Source organism: Eurosta solidaginis, chromosome X, assembly GCF_040869045.1.
Source record: "Eurosta solidaginis isolate ZX-2024a chromosome X, ASM4086904v1, whole genome shotgun sequence".
Classification (NCBI taxonomy): domain Eukaryota; kingdom Metazoa; phylum Arthropoda; class Insecta; order Diptera; family Tephritidae; genus Eurosta; species Eurosta solidaginis.
In genome coordinates, this window is record NC_090324.1 from 92,793,811 (window position 1) to 92,807,931 (window position 14,121).

A 14,121-nucleotide genomic window follows, 5' to 3' on the forward strand; every position below is an offset into this window, starting at 1 on the left:
TACAGCCCCGCGCTTGAACCCACGCCTTTTCTGCTTGGTCGATCATGTGCACCTCTCGCCTTAGCTTAATCTCGCCCAATCTAATTGGGACATCTACGGAGCAAGCTTCAAGGGATGCGCCCTTTTTAGCTAATTCGTCCGCTTTTTCATTCCCATCTATTCCCATATGCCCTGGGACCCAATATAGATGTATGCTTCTCCCTGTTCCGATTCTCTCCAGAGACTGTTTACACTCTAACACGCATTTAGATGCTGTGCTATGCGAGATTATTGCCTTAATTATTGCTTGACTGTCAATATAAAAGCTAACACGGTTGCAGCTTAAGCTATTCTCTTCCAGGGTTTCTACTGCTTTGGTTACGGCTAATATTTCCGCTTGGAAAACGCTACAGTAATTCGGCAGCCTGTAGGATCTGCTTAATTCCGGATCAGCGCAGTATACCGCAGACTCTACTCCTTCCACTACTTTGGAACCATCGGTGTACACATGTATCGCCTCGTCCGCCATTTGCGCACTCTTGCGACAACCGCCCACCTGTATTGTGGCCTTAAGATCTCCCTCGAAGCGCAACGAGGGAATCATGTAGTCTGTTCGTCTTGTGATTGATGACGCTATACTAATATGGCCATATGGTCGGAGCTCAAGCTGCCCCGAAGCACCGAGCCTGGTTGCGGTCGTTAACGCCTTGTTCTTTGCTACCAGGTCTACAGGTGGGATGTGCTGAATGGCATACAGTGCAGCCGTCGGGTTCAGGGCTCCCGTAATTCTAAGCATCGATAGTCTGCATACCCCCTCTAATTTTTGAGGTACGTTGTTTTTTGTGTGGCTTTCCACCAAACAAGAACTCCATAGTATAAAATAGGGTTTACAATCGCTGTAAAAACCCAATGAGAAAGAGAGGGCGATAGGCCCCACGTACACCCCAGCATTCTTTTACATGCATAGAGTGCCGTTGAGGCCTTCCTGACCCTCTCCTCCACGTTGAGCTTCCATGACACCTTACTGTCTAGGATGATTCCTGGATATTTTGTGCAAGGTTTCTCCTGTAAGGTCACCCCTCCTAACTTAGCCCTGGTCCAATTTGGGACCTTGTACCTCTTTGTAAACAAGACCATATCCGTCTTCTCCGCATTGACTTTCAACCCGACATTAGATGCGCAGGTATGAATATCCCGAAGCGCCCGATCCATCAAAGAACTAATCGTTGGAAGGCACTTTCCACTTATGACAATTGCAACGTCATCTGCGTAAGCCGTAAATTTTACGGGTCACTCATCGAATCGCTTTAGCAGTTTGTTGATGACCAGCGTCCACAGCAGAGGTGATAGCACCCCTCCCTGCGGCGTGCCCCTGTCCACTGATTTCGTGGCCTCGTACAATCCCCATTGTGATGTAATCTTTCTGCAATTTAACAAGCAGCTGATCCATCTGATTAAGGCAGGATGTACTTTAATGTAATTAAGACCATCCATAATCGCCCATTTTGCAACATTATTGAAAGCCCCGGCAATGTCCAAGAAGACTCCTAGAGCATACTCCTTATATTCCAGGGATTTCTCTATGCTTATTACCACCCTATGCAATGCGGTGTCTACCGACTTGCCTTTGGTGTACGCATGCTGTGTTGTGGAGAGCAGCTTTTCATCCACGTTGGACTTTATGTACACATCTATCAGCCTCTCAAAAGTTTTGAGCAGAAATGATGTTAAGCTAATGGGTCTATAGTCTTTGGAATACACGTGACCGATCTTCTCCGCCTTTGGTAGAAAAGCTACACGAGCAGTTCTCCAAGAGTGCGGTACATGATTCAGTCTTATGCACCCATCGAATATTATTTTAAGCCATTCCACGACCTCCCTTCTTGAGACTTGTAGCAGGGCCGGGAATATACCATCTGGGCCCGGCGATTTAAACTTAGAAAACGTCTTCACTGCTCACTCGATCTTGGTATCGGTCACCAAGCCCGGCACTACTAGCTCCGTGATCGAAGTGTGAGTGATGTCTGCTGGCTCTTCTAAACCGTCTCCCGATGGGAAATGTGTATCGAGAAGCACCTCAAGGGATTCCTCACTATTACGTGACCATTCCCCCGTTCTCTTTCTTAGTCCCGGGAATATGTTTCCCTTTGCTAGGACTTTTTTCAACCGTGCTGTTTCGCTGAAGCACTCTATGTCCGTACAGAAACTTTTCCATGAGTTTCTCTTCGCCCTGGAAATTTCACGCTTGCAGATCCTCAGTAGATCCCTGTAGTCGTCCCGACACGCTTCGCTTTCCGCGGCCTTTGCGAGCTTAAATATTTCTTTTACCTGTCTTCTTAGAAGACTCAGCTCATTGCTCCACCATGGCGGCTTTGCCTTTCCTCTGAATCTTCTTAGAGGGCAAGCTTTGTTATACGCAGTCATAAGCGTCCTTGTTAGGAATTCATTCGACTCCTGCAGTTCCTCTACATTAGCAACCTCTTATACCTACTATATGTAAGCTTAATAAAAATTTGCAAAATCGGATAACGACCACGCCAAACCATTTTTTTTAAAGTCAAATTGAAAAAAAGCTAATATCTTTACAGTATATAAGTAAATTATGTCAACATTCAACTCCAGTAATGATATGGTGGAACAATATACAAAAATAAAAGAAATTTTCAAAATGGGCTTGGCTCCGCCCTTTTTCATTTAATTTGTCTAGGATACTTTTAATGCCATAAGTCGAATACTAATTTACCAATCCTTGTGAAATTTGGTAGGGGCTTAGCCTCTAGGACGAGTACTGTTTTCTGTGAAAAAGGGCGAAATTGGTTGAAGCCACGCCCAGTTTTTATACACAGTCTACCGTCTGTCCTTCCGCTCGCCCGTTAACACGATAACTTGAGAAAAAATCGACATATATCTTTGCTAAACTCAGTTCATTAATTATCTGAACTCACTTTGTATTGGTATAAAAAACGGCCGAAATCCGACTATGACCACGCCCACTTTTTCGATATCGAAAATTACGAAAAATGAAAAAAATGCCATAATTCTATACCAAATACGAAAAAAGGGATGAAACATTGGATTGGTTTATTGACGCAAAATATAACTTTAGAAAAAAACTTTGTAAAATGGGTGTGACACCTACCATATTAAGTAGAAGAAAATGAAAAAGTTCTGCAGGGCAAAATCAAAAGCCCTTGGAATCATGGCAGGAATACTGTTCGTGGTATTACATATATAAATAAATTAGCGGTACCCGACAGATGATGTTCTGGTTCACCCTGGTCAACATTTTGCTCGATATCTCGAAAACGCCTTCACATATACAACTACCACCACTCAGTTTTAAAAACCTCATAAATAAATAAATAAAAAAATAAATGTAAGGCGCGATAACCTCCGAAGAGATCTAAGGCTGAGCTTCTCTTCCGATTTGCGTCATGCTCCCCTTGCTTTTCTCTACAAATTGGCCGGACGGGACCTACATGTTTTATGCCGACTCCGAACGGCATCTGCAAGGCAGATGAGTGTTCACTGAGAGCTTTTCATAGCAGAAATACACCCGGAGTGCTTGCCAAACACTGCCGAGGGGCGACCCCGCTTAGAAAAATTTTCTTCTAATTGAAAAACTTTATTTCTAAAATTTTGATGTTGCTTTGCCCGGGTGTGAACCCAGGGCATACGGTGTGGTAGGCGGAGCACGCTACCATCACACCACGGTGGCCGCCAAAAAAACCTCATTAGAACCTTTAATTTGATACCCATATTGTACAAACGCATTCAAGAGTCACCCCTGGTCCATCTTTATGGCGATATCTCGAAAAGGCGTCCCCCTATAGAACTTAGGCCCACTCCATTTTAAAATACTCATTACCACCTTTCATTTGATACCCATATCGTACAAACACATTATAGAGTCACACCTGGTTCACCTTTATGGCGATATCTCGAAAAGGCGTCCACCTATAGAACTAAGGCCCACTCCCTTTTAAAATACTTATTATCACCTTTCGTTTGATACCCATATTGTACAAACGTATTCTAGAGTCACCCCTGCTCCACCTTTATGGCGATATCTCGAAAAAGCGTCCACCTATAGAACTAAGGCCCACTCCATTTTAAAATACTCATTAACACCTTTCATTTAATACCCATATCGTATAAACAAATTCTCGAGTCACCCCTGGGCCACCTTTATGGCGATATCTCGAAAGTGCATCCACCTTTAGAACTAAGGCCCCTCCCTTTTAAAATACTCATTAACACCTTTCATTTGATACCCATATTGTACAAACGCATTCTAGAGTCACCGCTGGTCCACCTTTATGAAGATATCTCGAAAAGCGTCCACCTATAAAACTAAGGCCCACTCCATTTTAGAATACTCATTAACACCTTTCATTTGATACCCATACCGTATAACACATTCCAGGGTTACACTAGGTAAATGGTGATTTTCCCTTATTTTGTATCCATAGCTCTCAGCTGAGTATGTAATGTTCGGTTACACCCGAACTTAGGCTTCCTTACTTGTTTATTATACCGATTACCCATTGCCTACGGGGTAGACCAGAATCGCAAACGACGACAACCTGCAGGGTTTTCTGGGCGCCAACAAAATTTGTACCGCTGTCACTTCTAATTCGCATTGGCGTTGCCCTTCTGTTGACAAAGTTTCGTAAACATATCAGAAATAAATCGGTAGACAAATCTTCTGCCACCTCCAGATGTATGGCTCGCACGGTGAGACAAGTGAATAGGCCGACCCAACGTTTTTCACGTTGTCGACCAATGGCTATTTGGAACGGACCACCACAGTCGACCCCTGTGTAATTAAACGGGCGAGTATATGGGGTTAGACTGTCGATTGGCAATTGTCCCATCATTGGCGTAATAGGCTTTGCGGCGTTCATTTTACACGTTGTACATGATCTTCTTACGGACTTCAATACCGATCGGATGTGTGGCGCCCAGTATGTTTGTCTGACTTCGTTAATGGTTAAGCTGTCGTTTTGATGGTGAAACATTTTATGGAAATTATCAACGATCAAGCTAGTGAAATAATGATTTTGCGGCAATATAACTGGACGACGAGCTGACACTGGGGGACAAAATGCTGCGTCAATACGACCGTTGACTTTTATTAACCCATCGTCATCAAGAAATGGAGTTAGTCCGTAAATGTGACTGGACTTGTCGACTCTTTGTTTGGATTGCAATTTGAGAAGTTCGGCAACGAATTTTTCCTCCTGGATACGATGACATATGGCATTTTCTGATAGAGCAATTTCGAAAGGTTTCAGTTCCCCTGTACGCCGTTGAAGACTTTTGGCAATGTGTATGAATCTCAGTACCCAACCCATGACTCTTAGTACCTTAAAGAAAGATGAAAATATATTTAAATTCAAGATATACTCATATTTTGTCAATACGAGCAATAGAACGTTCCTTTTTTCTTCGTTGGCGCATTTATCGGATGTTAATCAGCGGGTTCTGGCGGCCATTCTTCCTCTCCGGATCGTAAGAAGTCCGGTCTCTTTATCCATCTACCATTTGGATTAAATTCTGACACAGGTTTACCTCGTGTGGAATCGTCAACCACACTTAGTGATGTTGGTAACCACCTCCACTGACACGGTTCTGTTGAAGCAAGAATGTCAGCTACTCTGCATGCGACAAATTGTTTATACTCCCGTGTGGTTGACCTGATCCACAACAGCACTGCTTTAGAGTCGCCCCAATAGACGATTTTATCAATGTTAAATTCATGGCAATCTTGTGCGGATTTTGACAAACGGCCCCTAAGACAGCTGCCTGAAGCTCTAGACGAGGTACCGTCATACCTTTCAGCGGGACGCATCGTGCTTTAGCTGCAACAAAGGCGACATCAAGTGTACTACCTTTGCACATACGCAAATAGGCAATGGCTGCATATGCACTTGAGCTAGCGTCGACGAAAACGTGCAGCTGGATTTTATCAGCTGACATTAGTACGGGTGAGTAGCACTTTGGTACGGAAAATGACGACACATTTTGAAAACTTTCCCACCATGATATCCATTGGTGATTGAGCTGTTGTGGTAGTGGATCGTCCCACTGCGTTTGACATTTCCAGAGTGATTGTAGAAGCAGCTTCATGTAAATGTCAACATTGGCTAAGAGTCCAAATATATCCTAAATTGCCATTACGACACCTAAGAGTTCACGCTTCGTTGGTGGACGGTTACCGCTCAACACATCTCGAGCAATTTTATGAAATTTGATGCGGAATTCGAAAGAATCATTGAGTGTGTTCCAAAACATACCCAAGACTTTATCTAGAGTAGGCTGATGCTCCATGTTCACGAACCTCATCGGCGTTTCTATTTCACCACATAGTATACTTTGAAGTGCCTTATCTTTTGACAAAAAGTTTCGTAATTTGACACCAGCGGCTCCACTTATGATAATGGCCTCTTTAACGACTTTCTCGGCTTCAGTGGGATCGTTAAAGCTGATTACTAAATCATCGACATACATATTGTAGATTACGGCTGCGGACCGCTGTGGCATGGTTGACTTAAACTTGTATTTTTAACAAATTCGGCACAGCATGGAGAACAAATTGCTTCGAAAATCATTGACGACATTACGTATGTCTGAATCGGCTTTGTCGGATCACCGTTCCGCCACAAAATTCGCTGCGAACTTTGATCGTCATCTCTTATTTTCACCTGCGAAAACATCTCTTGAATGTCGGCTGCTACTGCCACGACACCCTGTCGGAATTTGCGAATAATGGAAATGAATGGTTTCGTATGGTCAGGACATTTTAACAAAACCGAATTTAAGGAAACATTGGAGGTGGCGGCCGCAGCGTCGAAAACCATACGCAATTTGTTTGGTTTATGGGGATTAACCACCCCAAAATGCAGCAAATACCTGTGGCAATGGCCGGGCGTAACCGTTACTTATATGCGCTTCCATCTCGTTTTTATATTTCTCAGCAAAAATAACATCCTTGAGCATTCGTGTCTCCAGATTTGTTAAACGATCACAAGCCATATCATAACTAGGCGGTAGTATTGTTATATCACTTAGCCATAACAAACCCACTTCGTAATTTTTACCAATTTCTTTGGTGGTGTTTTGTAAAATGGCCCTTGGTCTTCATCTGACTGCATCACGACGTTTGTGCTACGTACCCCAAAGTTTTCTACCGAATAGTACTCTTGCACTAACCTATGCAACTCTTGTAATGACTGTGACTCGAACGTGAAACACTCTTGGTTGCGAAACTTGCTTATGTTGGCGGGGTCCATACACCACCCACCCCAACCGCGTGGATGTAGCAATTGGTTGCTTCGGGCCTGCCTCTACCGTGCTGTCACCTATACCAAGGTAACTGTTGTCCAGACCTAACAACAATAACGGCTTAACGTTTGTATAACTTTTTATTGGCAAAGACTGTAAATGTGCATTTGTTTGTTTGTCAAAAGTTTGATTTGGCAAATTCAGTGACTTGACTGTACGTACTTTTTTAAGATAAAACTCTGTTATACTGCCCTCAATGGCAACCGATACTTCTCTGGAATGTTCTTTGACTTGACTTTCGCCATACCATTGCAATGTAAGTGGCTTGCTCCTACCACGAAGACCTAACTGGTTGGCAAAATTTTCTTCTAATAACGTGATTGACGACCCTTCGTCGAACATTGTGTATGCAGACAACTTTCCGTTTGGACCGTATAATGTGATGGGCATGATTTTAAAAAGTGTCGGCTGCCCATCAGAGGAACAGTTTAAAAACACGTTCTACCTCTTCGGTGGCCACGGGAGAAGATTCTGATGCACTTTGATGTAGTGACGTGTGATCATGCGCTTACAACCATCAACCGTACATTCTTTACGTTGGCGGCAATTGCCTAGACTATGGCCTTTGCTCAGGCAACCAAAACACAAATGACTATTTTTGACAAAGCTCCATTTTGTTGGGAGATCAAGCGAAAGGAATTGTTTACATTCACCTATTTTATGAGGCTGTTTACATTTTAAACATACACCCTTCGTTTCCGGCTGCACATCTTTGTTAAGCAATACACGACGTGCATTATTTGCACTAGAACGAATAACGCCCTTTGACGGCGTAGTAGACGCTGCTTGCATAACGTTGGCTTGGATGGAGCGGAGCGATACATCCGACACACCTGGCAACAATGATGCGAATTTGGCAATTCCACTAAGCAATTCTGCAAAATTTTCTATGGTCAGAAAGGAGGTAATACCTGCCGCGCGCTGACTCCACTCGTATTGCTTCGATGGAGGCAGTTTCGAAACTAAACACTCAAACAATGTAGGATTCATTAGATGATGAGCACACCTTGCTGACTTAAAAAATGCAACCATATTTCTGGTGCGGTTAGAAAAATCTAAAATCTGATCTAACCGACTGTCATCTATAGATGTAAACCTCTGCACACTCTGTAATTGGGCTTTTATTAATAACTCAGGGCGGCCAAAGTTAAATTCAAGTTATTGAATAACCTTTGGCACAACTTCGGGATATATTACCAGTGACATAACTGCTCGTTTCGCGGCGCCTTGCAGGGCTTTGTGCAGGCGCATAAGATTTTGCCTGTTACTATATTGAAACTCCATAGTTGTGTCATTATAATTGGCTAAGAAAAGTGGCCAGTCTTCCGGATTACCATCAAAATTTGGCAACGGAAAAAGCTTGGCGGCAGAATTGTCCATAAATATTAACGTATCTGTATTGAAAGTTTGCGTTGGCAGCATTCGTGTTGGCAAATATGTAGATGACAAAAGCTGTTGTATTTGTGGTGGTATATGTATTGATGACGAAGGCAGATGTTTCTGCGATGTTAAATACGTCGATGACGGCAGCGGCTGCTGGAATTTTGACCTCAAATAAGTTGGCATATGGATTGACGACGAAGGTTGCTGTGTTTGTGTTGTTAAGAACGTTGACGATAGTGGCTGCTGTGTCGGTCCTGGCTGCTGAACAACATGCGGTTGTAGTTGCTCTGTTGACGATTGCGTTTGCGGTGACGTTTGTAGCGGTGGCTGAGCATTGTTGGACCGAACAGAGTTGGCAGAGCTGTCTCCGATTACATGCTTACTACGGGTGGCGTCAATTCGCAGCTCCTCGACACATTCACGAAGCGATTTAATGCTCGACACCAATAACACTATTTGACCAGCAGGAAACGCTACTGGATGACTTCCATCTGCAGCTTCTTGTTGTGCTTCATCCTTACCTTGTCCCTGTTGTTCTTCAGCGTCCGAGTGTTCACTTATGTATTCTGAGCTTCCTGTTTGCTTTCTTGCGTTTCTTGTAAGCGGCATTTTTTGTAAATGACACTGAGAAAACAAATTTTAAACAAATGTAGCGACTAATCCTAGCAAATGAAACTCAAAGTAAGAAAGTATTACTTGCTATTAATGAATTTATAAGACAATATTAAAATTTGATGTTTTCTCGGCGGTGTCAATTTGTGAATGTTATAATTTGCACAGTTCTTCGAATCAATCCAGTTTAATTCTAACGGAATATATTTACAGGCAAATGGGGATGTATACACGTACATACACCAAGGGAGTATAAATCGTGTTCCACCTGGTCCTTCCAATGGAGTGGGGCCGCCATCTACCTGTGCTTCCATAGGCGGGTTCCGATAGAAACACTTTCTTGGCCGGAGCATCATCATTCATTCGCATAACGTGGCCTAGCCCCTGCGTTTTAATTCGCTGGACTATGTGGATGTCTGCGTATAGCTCGTACAGCTCATCATTAAATCTTCTTCGGTTCTCGCCATCGCCAACGCGTAGAGGTCCATAAATCTTTCGAAGAACTTTTCTCTCGAACACTCCAAGAGCCGCTTCATCTGCTGTTGTCATGGTCCATGCTTCTGTCCCATATAGCAGGACGGCTACGATAAGTGGCTTGTAGAGTATGATTTTCGTTCGCCGAGAGAGGACTTTACTTTTCAATTGCCTACCTAGTCCAAAGTAGCATTTATTGGCAAGTTTAATTCTTCGCTGGATTTCAGTGCTGATGCTGTCGCTAGTGATGATGCTGGTTCCCAAATAAACGAAGTCTTTCACTATTAAGAAATTATGGCTTCCAACAGTTGCGTGGTTGCCAAGGGGCATATGCGCTAACTCTTTGCTCGATGACAGCATGTACTTCGTTTTGTCCTCATTCACCATCAACCCCAGCTTCTTTTTCCAGTTTGGAGTAAGCAGAGATAACAGCGCGGGTATTTAGGCCGATGATATCAATGTCATCAGCATATGCCGGTAATTGCACGCTTTTATAGAATATTGTTCCAGTGCGGTTAAATTCTGCAGCTAGTATAATTTTCTCCAGCATTAAATTAAATAAATCGCATGATAGGGGGTCATCCTGTCAGAAACCTCGTTTAGTTTCGAACGGCTCGGAGAGGTACTTCCCCATTTTGACTGAGCTGATGGCGTTGCTCAACGTCATTTTGCACAGCCGTATAAGTTTTGCGGGGAAACCAAATTCAGACATAGCCGCATATAGGCAGCTCCTTTTCGTGCTGTCGATTTCGTGCTGGCGCATTGTGAAAATCTGGTCGATGGTAGATTTGCCAGGTCTGAAGCCGCACTGATAAGGTCCAATCAGCCGTTTCACGGTGGGCTTCAATATTTCGCACAATACACTTGAAAGGACCTTATATACCTTATATTATATTAAGAAGGCTGATTCCACGATAGTTGGTGCATTTTGCAGTATCCCCCTTCTTGTGGACTGGGCAAAGAACACTTAGATTCCAATCGTCGGGAATGTACTCGTCCGACCATATTTTCCGAAGAAGCTGCTGCATGCGCCTTACCAACTCCTCGCCGCCGTACTTGAATAGCTCCGCAGGCAATCCATCAGCGCCCACGGCCTTGTTGTTTTGCAATCTGGTTATTGCTATTCTAACTTCGTCATAATCGGGCGGGGGACATATATTCCATAATCATCGATTGCGGGATCAGGTCCTCATCTCTGCGCGGTGAATCGCTGCCTCCATTTAGGAGAGCAGAGAAGTGTTCCCTCAATAATCTAAGCACTCTCTGGGCATCAGTTACATGGTCGCTGTTTTCGTTCCTACAGGAGTTTGCCCCGGTCTTAAAACCTTCCGTTTGTCACCGCATTTTTTGGTAAAAATTTCGGGCGTTTTTTCTGGTGGCTAGCAGCTCAAGCTCCTCGCGCTCACGCCTTTCTGCTTCTGATTTTTTTCCTGAAAAGGCGTCTCGCTTCCCTTTTCAAGTCGAGAGAGCGTTCAAACACTCCTCTTGTTGCGCTTTTAACGTAGCCCTGTAGGCAGCATCTTTTGTTTCGGTTGCAACGCGGGATTCTTCATCGTTCCAGTTGTTCTTTCGTGGCCGCCGGTAACCAATTTTTCCTCGGCGGCAGTACGAAGTGCTTTGGAGATATGCGCCCACTGCTCCTGTATTCCTTCAGGCTGAGTTGTGCTCTCAGAGAGCAGGTGTGAGAGTCGAGTTGCAAAATCATTGCCTGTCTGTTGTGATTGAAGCTTTTCGATGTCTAGCTTTCCTTGTGTTTTTTGTTCCTTGGTCTCAGCCGTGCTGAGGCAGGTGCGTATTTTGATTGCAACGAGATAATGGTCCGAGTCGATGTTAGGTCCTCGGATCGTGCGCACATCTAAAACACTGAAGGCATGCCGTCCGTCTATCACAACGTGGTCGATCTGATTGCGGGTATTTCGATCAGGAGACAGCCATGTAGCTTGATGTATCTTTTTATGCATGAGCCTCGTGCTGGATATTACCATGTTTCGAGCACCGGCAAAGTCAATCAGCCTCAGTCCGTTAGGAGAAGTTTCATTGTGAAGGCTGAAATTTCCGGCTGTGGGGCCAAAAACACCTTCTTTGCCCACCCTGGCGTTAAAGTCGCCAAGCATGACTTTTATACCATGATAGGGCAGCGCACGTATGTGCGTTCTAATTGTTCATAAAAAGTGTCTTTCACCTCATCGTCTTTCTCCTCTGTCGGCGCATGGGCGCAGATGAATGATATATAAAAAAAATTTGGTTTTATTCAAAGTCTCCCTCCCACCACGAATCCGACGCCGAAACTGCGCTTATTCGTATGGCCACTCCAATAGATGCCACAATTTTTGATCTTCTTCCTTCCTTTCTTCGTCCAACGCATTTTTGGGATGGCGGTGATGTCAGATATTGCCTTGACGAGGACATCAACCAGCCGGGCATCTGCACCAATCCCATTCAGGGAGCGGACGTTCCAGGTGCATGCCTTCAATTCATTGTCCTTAAACGTTTGCCATGTTCGTCATCAATAGAGAGTGTATTTATCCGAGGCTTGTTGGTATATTTCATTGGAGTATGGTTTTACGTGGCGGGTCCCAAGCCCAGCGCACAACCCGCTCAGCTGCGGTGAAAATATTACTTGCACGTTTATATAGCGAGCCGCTTGCTCCAAGACAGACGCCCGCTTGCAGCCGCACCTAGAGGTGTACAGACGCTGCCGATGAGATCTCCCCGGCTAGCCCTTAAACCGATTACGTCAGAGTGGCCTAGCCAAGTTGTCGCCTTCTCACATTAGCTCACCGCTAAACGGATGTTTAGCGGCTACCCAAGAACAACTGAACAACAAAATGAATAAATTTGCTCCAAAATTATAACATGCAATTTTTTATATTGTCTTTTATGTTAATTTACTTTATTTATTTTTTTATTTTACTATATATTCTTTTATTTCAACTTAGAATATTATTATTGTTTAAATGCAACTTGACTGAATTGGAAAATTCCACGTTCTATAAGCGAAAAAAAACATCCCAAAAACGTTTTTGATTTTAGGTCAAAACGGCATCCGGCATGATAGCGGCCGTATTGCATAAGCCGCATATTACCAACTATATTTATTATTAAGCTAACTTTGTTTGATTATATGCCCATTAATCGGATGCTTAGATCCCATAACACTAAAATGTTTACGTCGCTTAAAGTTATGAAATTAATTTTATTTAGTAAATATTGTGACGAATATTAGTAACACTAAGTGATACTCACATCACTAATCTGATACTAAGTAAATAAAGCCACAACAACAATAAAGCAAGCTGCCACACTTGTATGTACGTAAACAAATTAATCATCATGTACACACATACATACAAGCAGCAGAGGGATACTCACAAATGCATGTCATCATCAGCTACTACTTCGCTCACATATACACTACAAAAACACGCACGTATCGCTGGTGACCAGGAAGAGGATTCTAGAAGAAGAAACGTCTAGACATTTGGGCAGAGAGTATAAAACCAGAAGAAGCTGGGTAGTCTGTATTCAGTTTAATTTAAGCACGCTATTGGTTGGGAAGTATAACTGTTATTGTGAAGTACTTTCAAAGTAGTCTAATAAAGACCATTTTGCATTATTGAATGTTGGAGTTATTTATTCAACAATTTAGCGATACGAACGTTAGTAGAAGGTGTAAAATAAGCGGAGTTTCACTAAATTCGTTACAAATTTTTTCAGAAGAGGAATTGTTGAATAAATTTCGAGTACAATAAGGACATGGCAAAGTGGAGTGAATTGAAGATCCAGCAACTGAAGAAGGAGTTGGAGAGCCGTGGATTGAATACAACCGGCAATAAACTCGAACTTCAGGCACGACTACGAGAGGCAATGGAAGCAGAAGGAATTAACGTGGCGAAGAGACAACAACAAAAATTGAAGACAAAAAAAAACATCGCAGACAGTTACGAGCACAGACTGGAACACGATTTTGGCTGCAATATCAGCACAAGCATCGACAGTAACATCCAAGACTGAAGCCCAGGAAAGACAAATGTCATCTCAACTGGAAGAACAGAAAACATATATGGCGTCTCAACTGTAATCGCAGGAGACACGCATAACATCTAAGATTGAAGCACCAGAAACGCGTATTTCAGAAATGTCGACACAGATTAGATCAAAGATGGAAACACAACTGAAAAAACAAGAGCCACGCATAACAGTACAACTCGAAGCGCAAGAGGATCGTATATCATCAAAACTCGAAGCGCGTATGGACGAGAAAAAAACACAGTTCGAGGAAAAAATCGAAGCTGAGGTGAATGCTTTGAGAGGTCGTTTGCAGGA